We start from the raw sequence: 8,570 nt of genomic DNA, 5'->3' as shown, positions 1-8,570 counted from the left end.
GTTTGCGCCCGAGGCACAGTGGAAGGTAGCAGGCGCATGCAGACGAACAGCGGGGCCATTCCGTTCCAACAGCCCAGACTGCTTTATGACGGACACATTCCATTTCCTGCTCCAGCAGCACTATCAGCACGGAGCCTGTCTTGTTCCACCACCTAAAGTGGGGCCTCCCTGCCAGGAGACAAATGCATCGGAGAGGCCAATTTCTATGGCAATTTCTGCTAGCGAAGTCGGTCAGCACGGTGTAACCATCAGGCACGACAGAATAATCACCTGTGGGAGTACGGTTAACAGAAGAGCGAGAGAGAGAGAGGGATAGATTGTGTGTTTGAGAGTGAACATGAGAGAAATTGTGTGTGTGTGTGTGTGTGTGTGTGTGTGTGTGTGTGTGTGTGTGTGTGTGTGTGTGTGTGTGTGTGTGTGTGTGTGTGTGTGTGTGTGTGTGTGTGTGTGTGTGTGTGTGTGTGTGTGTGTGTGTGTGTGTCTGCATGTTCGAGAGCGGTGAAACATGTGTAACAGAGGTGGAGAAACAGGTAGAGAGAAGGAGAGGTGGAGAAACAGGTAGAGAGAAGGAGAGGTGGAGAAACAGGTAGAGAGAAGGAGAGGTGGAGAAACAGGTAGAGGGAAGGAGAGGTGGAGAAACAGGTAGAGAGGAGGAGAGGTGGAGAAACAGGTAGAGAGAAGGAGAGGTGGAGAAACAGGTAGAGAGAAGGAGAGGTGGAGAAACAGGTAGAGGGAAGGAGAGGTGGAGAAACAGGTAGAGAGGAGGAGAGGTGGAGAAACAGGTAGAGAGGAGGAGAGGTGGAGAAACAGGTAGAGAGGAGGAGAGGTGGAGAAACAGGTAGAGAGGAGGAGAGGTGGAGAAACAGGTAGAGAGGAGGAGAGGTGGAGAAACAGGTAGAGAGAAGGAGAGGTGGAGAAACAGGTAGAGAGAAGGAGAGGTGGAGAAACAGGTAGAGAGGAGGAGAGGTGGAGAAACAGGTAGAGAGAAGGAGAGGTGGAGAAACAGGTAGAGAGAAGGAGAGGTGGAGAAACAGGTAGAGAGGAGAGGTGGAGAAACAGGTAGAGAGAAGGAGAGGTGGAGAAACAGGTAGAGAGAAGGAGAGGTGGAGAAACAGGTAGAGAGAAGGAGAGGTGGAGAAACAGGTAGAGAGAAGGAGAGGTGGAGAAACAGGTAGAGAGAAGGAGAGGTGGAGAAACGGGTAGAGAGAAGGAGAGGTGGAGAAACGGGTAGAGAGAAGGAGAGGTGGAGAAACAGGTAGAGAGGAGGAGAGGTGGAGAAACGGGTAGAGAGGAGGAGAGGTGGAGAAACGGGTAGAGAGGAGGAGAGGTGGAGAAACGGGTAGAGAGGAGGAGAGGTGGAGAAACAGGTAGAGAGAAGGAGAGGTGGAGAAACAGGTAGAGAGAAGGAGAGGTGGAGAAACAGGTAGAGAGAAGGAGAGGTGGAGAAACAGGTAGAGAGAAGGAGAGGTGGAGAAACAGGTAGAGAGAAGGAGAGGTGGAGAAACAGGTAGAGAGAAGGAGAGGTGGAGAAACGGGTAGACAGAAGGAGAGGTGGAGAAACGGGTAGAGAGAAGGAGAGGTGGAGAAACGGGTAGAGAGAAGGAGAGGTGGAGAAACGGGTAGAGAGAAGGAGAGGTGGAGAAACGGGTAGCGAGAAGGAGAGGTGGAGAAACGGGTAGCGAGAAGGAGAGGTGGAGAAACAGGTGGAGGGAAAGAGGTGGAGAAACAGGTGGAGGGAAAGAGGTGGAGAAACAGGTGGAGGGAAAGAGGTGGAGAAACAGGTAGAGGGAAAGAGAGGTGGAGAAACAGGTAGAGGGAAAGAGAGGTGGAGAAACAGGTAGAGGGAAAGAGAGGTGGAGAAACAGGTAGAGGGAAAGAGAGGTGGAGAAACAGGTAGAGGGAAAGAGAGGTGGAGAAACAGGTAGAGGGAAAGAGAGGTGGAGAAACAGGTAGAGGGAAAGAGAGGTGGAGAAACAGGTAGAGGGGAAAGAGAGGTGGAGAAACAGGTAGAGGGAAAGAGAGGTGGAGAAACAGGTAGAGGGAAAGAGAGGTGGAGAAACAGGTAGAGGGAAAGAGAGGTGGAGAAACAGGTAGAGGGAAAGAGAGGTGGAGAAACAGGTAGAGGGAAAGAGAGGTGGAGAAACAGGTAGAGGGAAAGAGAGGTGGAGAAACAGGTAGAGGAAAGAGAGGTGGAGAAACAGGTAGAGGGAAAGAGAGGTGGAGAAACAGGTAGAGGGAAAGAGAGGTGGAGAAACAGGTAGAGGGAAAGAGAGGTGGAGAAACAGGTAGAGGGAAAGAGAGGTGGAGAAACAGGTAGAGGGAAAGAGAGGTGGAGAAACAGGTAGAGGGAAAGAGGTAGAGAAACAGGTAGAGGGAAAGAGGGAGAGAAACAGGTAGAGAAAAGGAGAGGTGGAGAAACAGGTAGAGAGGTGGAGAAACAGGTAGAGGGAAGGAGAGGTGGAGAAACAGGTAGAGGGAAAGAGAGGTGGAGAAACAGGTAGAGAAACAGGTAGAGGGAAAGAGGTAGAGAAACAGGTAGAGGGAAAGAGAGGTGGAGAAACAGGTAGAGAGGAGAGGTGGAGAAACAGGTAGAGAGGTGGAGAAACAGGTAGAGGGAAGGAGAGGTGGAGAAACAGGTAGAGGGAAAGAGAGGCGGAGAAACAGGTAGAGTGAAAGAGTTGGAGAAACAGGTAGAGAAACAGGTAGAGGGAAAGAGGTAGAGAAACAGGTAGAGCGAAAGAGGGTTGGAGAAACAGGTAGAGGGAAAGAGGTAGAGAGAAGGAGAGTTGAGAAACAGGTAGAGGGAAAGAGGGACAGAAACAAGTAGAGAAAAAGAGAGGTGGAGAAACAGGTAGGGAGAAGGAGAGGTGGAGAAACAGGTGGAGAAACAGGTGGAGAGGTGGAGAAACAGGTAGAGGGAAAGAGGTAGAGAAACAGGTAGAGGGAAAGAGGTAGAGAAACAGGTAGAGGGAAAGAGGTAGAGAAACAGGTAGAGGGAAAGAGGTAGAGAAACAGGTAGAGGGAAAGAGGTAGAGAAACAGGTAGAGAGAAGGAGAGTTGAGAAACAGGTAGAGAGAAGGAGAGGTGGAGAAACGGGTAGAGAGAAGGAGAGGTGGAGAAACGGGTAGAGAGAAGGAGAGGTGGAGAAACGGGTAGAGAGAAGGAGAGGTGGAGAAACGGGTAGAGAGAAGGAGAGGTGGAGAAACGGGTAGAGAGAAGGAGAGGTGGAGAAACGGGTAGAGAGAAGGAGAGGTGGAGAAACGGGTAGAGAGAAGGAGAGGTGGAGAAACGGGTAGCGAGAAGGAGAGGTGGAGAAACAGGTAGAGAGAAGGAGAGGTGGAGAAACAGGTGGAGGGAAAGAGGTGGAGAAACAGGTGGAGGGAAAGAGGTAGAGCGAAAGAGGGTTGGAGAAACAGGTAGAGGGAAAGAGGTAGAGAGAAGGAGAGTTGAGAAACAGGTAGAGGGAAAGAGTGAGAGAAACAGGTAGAGAAAAAGAGAGGTGGAGAAACAGGTAGAGAGAAGGAGAGGTGGAGAAACGGGTAGAGAGAAGGAGAGGTGGAGAAACGGGTAGCGAGAAGGAGAGGTGGAGAAACGGGTAGCGAGAAGGAGAGGTGGAGAAACAGGTGGAGGGAAAGAGAGGTGGAGAAACAGGTAGAGGGAAAGAGAGGTGGAGAAACAGGTAGAGGGAAAGAGGTAGAGCGAAAGAGGTTTGGAGAAACAGGTAGAGGGAAAGAGGTAGAGAGAAGGAGAGTTGAGAAACAGGTAGAGGGAAAGAGGGAGAGAAACAGGTAGAGAAAAAGAGAGGTGGAGAAACAGGTAGAGAGAAGGAGAGGTGGAGAAACAGGTAGAGAGAAGGAGAAGTGGAGAAACAGGTAGAGAGAAGGAGAGGTGGAGAAACAGGTGGAGGGAAAGAGGTGGAGAAACAGGTAGAGGGAAAGAGAGGTGGAGAAACAGGTAGAGGGAAAGAGAGGTGGAGAAACAGGTAGAGGGAAAGAGAGGTGGAGAAACAGGTAGAGGGAAAGAGAGGTGGAGAAACAGGTAGAGGGAAAGATAGGTGGAGAAACAGGTAGAGGGAAAGAGGTAGAGAAACAGGTAGAGCGAAAGAGTTGGAGAAACAGGTAGAGGGAAAGAGGTAGAGAGAAGGAGAGTTGAGAAACAGGTAGAGGGAAAGAGGGAGAGAAACAGGTAGAGAAAAAGAGAGGTGGAGAAACAGGTAGAGAGAAGGAGAGGTGGAGAAACAGGTAGAGAGAAGGAGAGGTGGAGAAACAGGTAGAGAGAAGGAGAGGTGGAGAAACGGGTGGAGAGGTGGAGAAACAGGTAGAGGGAAAGAGAGGTGGAGAAACAGGTAGAGTGAAAGAGTTGGAGAAACAGGTAGAGGGAAAGAGGTAGAGAAACAGGTAGAGGGAAAGAGGTAGAGAAACAGGTAGAGGGAAAGAGGTAGAGAAACAGGTAGAGGGAAAGAGGTAGAGAAACAGGTAGAGGGAAAGAGGTAGAGAAACAGGTAGAGGGAAAGAGGTAGAGAAACAGGTAGAGGGAAAGAGGTAGAGAAACAGGTAGAGGGAAAGAGGTAGAGAAACAGGTAGAGGGAAAGAGGTAGAGAAACAGGTAGAGAGAAGGAGAGGTGGAGAAACAGGTGGAGAGGTGGAGAAACAGGTAGAGGGAAAGAGAGGTGGAGAAACAGGTAGAGGGAAAGAGAGGTGGAGAAACAGGTAGAGTGAAAGAGTTGGAGAAACAGGTAGAGGGAAAGAGGTAGAGAAACAGGTAGAGGGAAAGAGGTAGAGAAACAGGTAGAGGGAAAGCGGTAGAGAAACAGGTAGAGGGAAAGAGGTAGAGAAACAGGTAGAGAGAAGGAGAGGTGGAGAAACAGGTGGAGAGGTGGAGAAACAGGTAGAGGGAAAGAGAGGTGGAGAAACAGGTAGAGGGAAAGAGAGGTGGAGAAACAGGTAGAGGGAAAGAGAGGTGGAGAAACAGGTAGAGTGAAAGAGGTAGAGAAACAGGTAGAGGGAAAGAGGTAGAGAAACAGGTAGAGGGAAAGAGGTAGAGAAACAGGTAGAGGGAAAGAGGTAGAGAAACAGGTAGAGGGAAAGAGGTAGAGAAACAGGTAGAGGGAAAGAGGTAGAGAAACAGGTAGAGAGAAGGAGAGTTGAGAAACAGGTAGAGAGAAGGAGAGGTGGAGAAACGGGTAGAGAGAAGGAGAGGTGGAGAAACGGGTAGAGAGAAGGAGAGGTGGAGAAACGGGTAGAGAGAAGGAGAGGTGGAGAAACGGGTAGAGAGAAGGAGAGGTGGAGAAACGGGTAGAGAGAAGGAGAGGTGGAGAAACGGGTAGAGAGAAGGAGAGGTGGAGAAACGGGTAGAGAGAAGGAGAGGTGGAGAAACGGGTAGAGAGAAGGAGAGGTGGAGAAACGGGTAGCGAGAAGGAGAGGTGGAGAAACAGGTAGAGAGAAGGAGAGGTGGAGAAACAGGTGGAGGGAAAGAGGTGGAGAAACAGGTAGAGGGAAAGAGAGGTGGAGAAACAGGTAGAGGGAAAGAGAGGTGGAGAAACAGGTAGAGGGAAAGAGGTAGAGAAAGAGGTAGAGCGAAAGAGGGTTGGAGAAATAGGTAGAGGGAAAGAGGTAGAGAGAAGGAGAGTTGAGAAACAGGTCGAGGGAAAGAGGGAGAGAAACAGGTAGAGAAAAAGAGAGGTGGAGAAACAGGTAGAGAGAAGGAGAGGTGGAGAAACAGGTAGAGAGAAGGATAGGTGGAGAAACAGGTAGAGAGAAGGAGAGGTGGAGAAACAGGTAGAGAGAAGGAGAGGTGGAGAAACAGGTGGAGAGAAGGAGAGTTGGAGAAACAGGTAGAGAGAAAGAGGTGGAGAAACAGGTGGAGGGAAAGAGGTGGAGAAACAGGTGGAGGGAAAGAGGTGGAGAAACAGGTGGAGGGAAAGAGGTGGAGAAACAGAGGGAAAGAGAGGTGGAGAAACAGAGGGAAAGAGAGGTGGAGAAACAGAGGGAAAGAGAGGTGGAGAAACAGGTAGAGAGAAGGAGAGGTGGAGAAACAGGTAGAGAGAAGGAGAGGTGGAGAAACAGGTAGAGAGAAGGAGAGGTGGAGAAACAGGTAGAGAGAAGGAGAGGTGGAGAAACAGGTAGAGAGAAGGAGAGGTGGAGAAACAGGTAGAGAGAAGGAGAGGTGGAGAAACAGGTGGAGAGAAGGAGAGTTGGAGAAACAGGTAGAGAGAAGGAGAGGTGGAGAAACAGGTGGAGGGAAAGAGGTGGAGAAACAGGTGGAGGGAAAGAGGTGGAGAAACAGGTGGAGGGAAAGAGGTGGAGAAACAGGTGGAGGGAAAGAGGTGGAGAAACAGGTGGAGGGAAAGAGGTGGAGAAACAGGTGGAGGGAAAGAGGTGGAGAAACAGGTGGAGGGAAAGAGGTGGAGAAACAGGTAGAGGGAAATAGAGGTGGAGAAACAGGTAGAGGGAAAGAGAGGTGGAGAAACAGGTAGAGGGAAAGAGAGGTGGAGAAACAGGTAGAGGGAAAGAGGTAGAGAAACAGGTAGAGCAAAAGAGTTGGAGAAACAGGTAGAGGGAAAGAGGTAGAGAGAAGGAGAGTTGAGAAACAGGTAGAGGGAAAGAGGGAGAGAAACAGGTAGAGAAAAAGAGAGGTGGAGAAACAGGTAGAGAGAAGGAGAGGTGGAGAAACAGGTAGAGAGAAGGAGAGGTGGAGAAACAGGTGGAGAGGTGGAGAAACAGGTGGAGAGGTGGAGAAACAGGTAGAGGGAAAGAGAGGTGGAGAAACAGGTAGAGTGAAAGAGGTAGAGAAACAGGTAGAGGGAAAGAGGTAGAGAAACAGGTAGAGGGAAAGAGGTAGAGAAACAGGTAGAGGGAAAGAGGTAGAGAAACATGTAGAGGGAAAGAGGTAGAGAAACAGGTAGAGAGAAGGAGAGTTGAGAAACAGGTAGAGAGAAGGAGAGGTGGAGAAACGGGTAGAGAGAAGGAGAGGTGGAGAAACGGGTAGAGAGAAGGAGAGGTGGAGAAACGGGTAGAGAGAAGGAGAGGTGGAGAAACAGGTAGAGAGAAGGAGAGGTGGAGAAACAGGTGGAGAGAAGGAGAGTTGGAGAAACAGGTAGAGAGAAGGAGAGGTGGAGAAACAGGTGGAGGGAAAGAGGTGGAGAAACAGGTGGAGGGAAAGAGGTGGAGAAACAGGTGGAGGGAAAGAGAGGTGGAGAAACAGGTGGAGGGAAAGAGAGGTGGAGAAACAGGTGGAGGGAAAGAGAGGTGGAGAAACAGGTGGAGGGAAAGAGAGGTGGAGAAACAGGTGGAGGGAAAGAGAGGTGGAGAAACAGAGGGAAAGAGAGGTGGAGAAACAGAGGGAAAGAGAGGTGGAGAAACAGAGGGAAAGAGAGGTGGAGAAACAGAGGGAAAGAGAGGTGGAGAAACAGGTAGAGGGAAAGAGAGGTGGAGAAACAGGTAGAGGGAAAGAGGTAGAGAAACAGGTAGAGCGAAAGAGTTGGAGAAACAGGTAGAGGGAAAGAGGTAGAGAGAAGGAGAGTTGAGAAACAGGTAGAGGGAAAGAGGGAGAGAAACAGGTAGAGAAAAAGAGAGGTGGAGAAACAGGTAGAGAGAAGGAGAGGTGGAGAAACAGGTAGAGAGAAGGAGAGGTGGAGAAAGGTGGAGAGGTGGAGAAACAGGTAGAGGGAAAGAGAGGTGGAGAAACAGGTAGAGGGAAAGAGGTAGAGAAACAGGTAGAGGGAAAGAGGTAGAGAAACAGGTAGAGGGAAAGAGGTAGAGAAACAGGTAGAGGGAAAGAGGTAGAGAAACAGGTAGAGGGAAAGAGGTAGAGAAACATGTAGAGCACATATGTCAGAGTCAAGGCCCGCGGGCCACATCCGGCCCGCGAGAAGGTTTTTTACGGCCCCTGGGATGATCTTGATTTATTATTAGAACTGGCCCGCAGACCGCAGCAAGCCGGCAGCCCGCAGATCTTTTACACGCACCAATACTACATTTCCCACAATGCAACGGTGACGCACCGAGCAGTAGGCTGCTTCATTTCAATATTTATTGGCACAGCAGTTGTCAGCATCACAGTAAAATTAACTTTCAGATACCCATCAAAAATGGCAAAACGGAAGGTGGACACTGAGAACCGGGGGTTTCAAACAAGGTGGGAGTCGGAGTATTTGTTCACGGAGGTAGCTGGAAAACCTGTGTGTCTTCTGTGTGGAGAAAGTGTGGCGGTACTGAAAGAGTATAATCTGAGACGACATTATGAAACGAAACACGCGGACAAAAACAAGAATATGGACATGGAACAAAGGCTACAAAAGGCAGAGGAATTAAAACGAGGCCTCAAATCTCGACAGGCTCTGTTCAAAAAAGCCAAATCACAAGGCCAGGCTGCTGTCAAGGCCAGTTTTATTTTGGCAGAAGAGATCGCTAAATCAGCCCGGCCATTTACGGAGGGGATTTCATCAAAAACTGCATGATTAAAGTTTGTGACGAAGTTTGCCCAGAAAAAAGGCAACTCTTTTTAAATGTGAGTCTGAGCAGAAACACCATTGCCGAGAGAGTAGACCAGTTGTCCATCAATCTAAAAGA

At 49.7% G+C, this 8,570-nt stretch overlaps 1 long non-coding RNA gene across 14 annotated transcripts; it reads left to right on the top strand.

Moving 5' to 3' along the window:
• The first annotated feature begins 329 nt into the window (after positions 1–329).
• LOC127914645 (uncharacterized) lies at positions 330–7,055 on the top strand. 14 transcript variants are annotated; one of them, XR_008089217.1, is made up of 5 exons: positions 330–1,034; positions 1,452–1,647; positions 3,069–3,388; positions 3,638–4,621; positions 6,917–7,055. It is a non-coding gene; the product is annotated as an uncharacterized LOC127914645 (long non-coding RNA). The 14 variants fall into 14 exon arrangements; XR_008089216.1 differs by lacking the exon at positions 330–1,034 and adding an exon at positions 1,049–1,243 and having other exon boundaries at positions 1,552–1,647; XR_008089218.1 differs by lacking the exon at positions 330–1,034 and having other exon boundaries at positions 1,049–1,635; positions 3,085–3,388.
• The last annotated feature ends 1,515 nt before the right edge of the window (positions 7,056–8,570 follow it).

This window comes from Oncorhynchus keta, chromosome 33, assembly GCF_023373465.1.
Source record: "Oncorhynchus keta strain PuntledgeMale-10-30-2019 chromosome 33, Oket_V2, whole genome shotgun sequence".
NCBI classification, from domain to species: Eukaryota; Metazoa; Chordata; class Actinopteri; order Salmoniformes; family Salmonidae; genus Oncorhynchus; species Oncorhynchus keta.
This window is presented reverse-complemented; position numbering and strand designations above follow the sequence as displayed.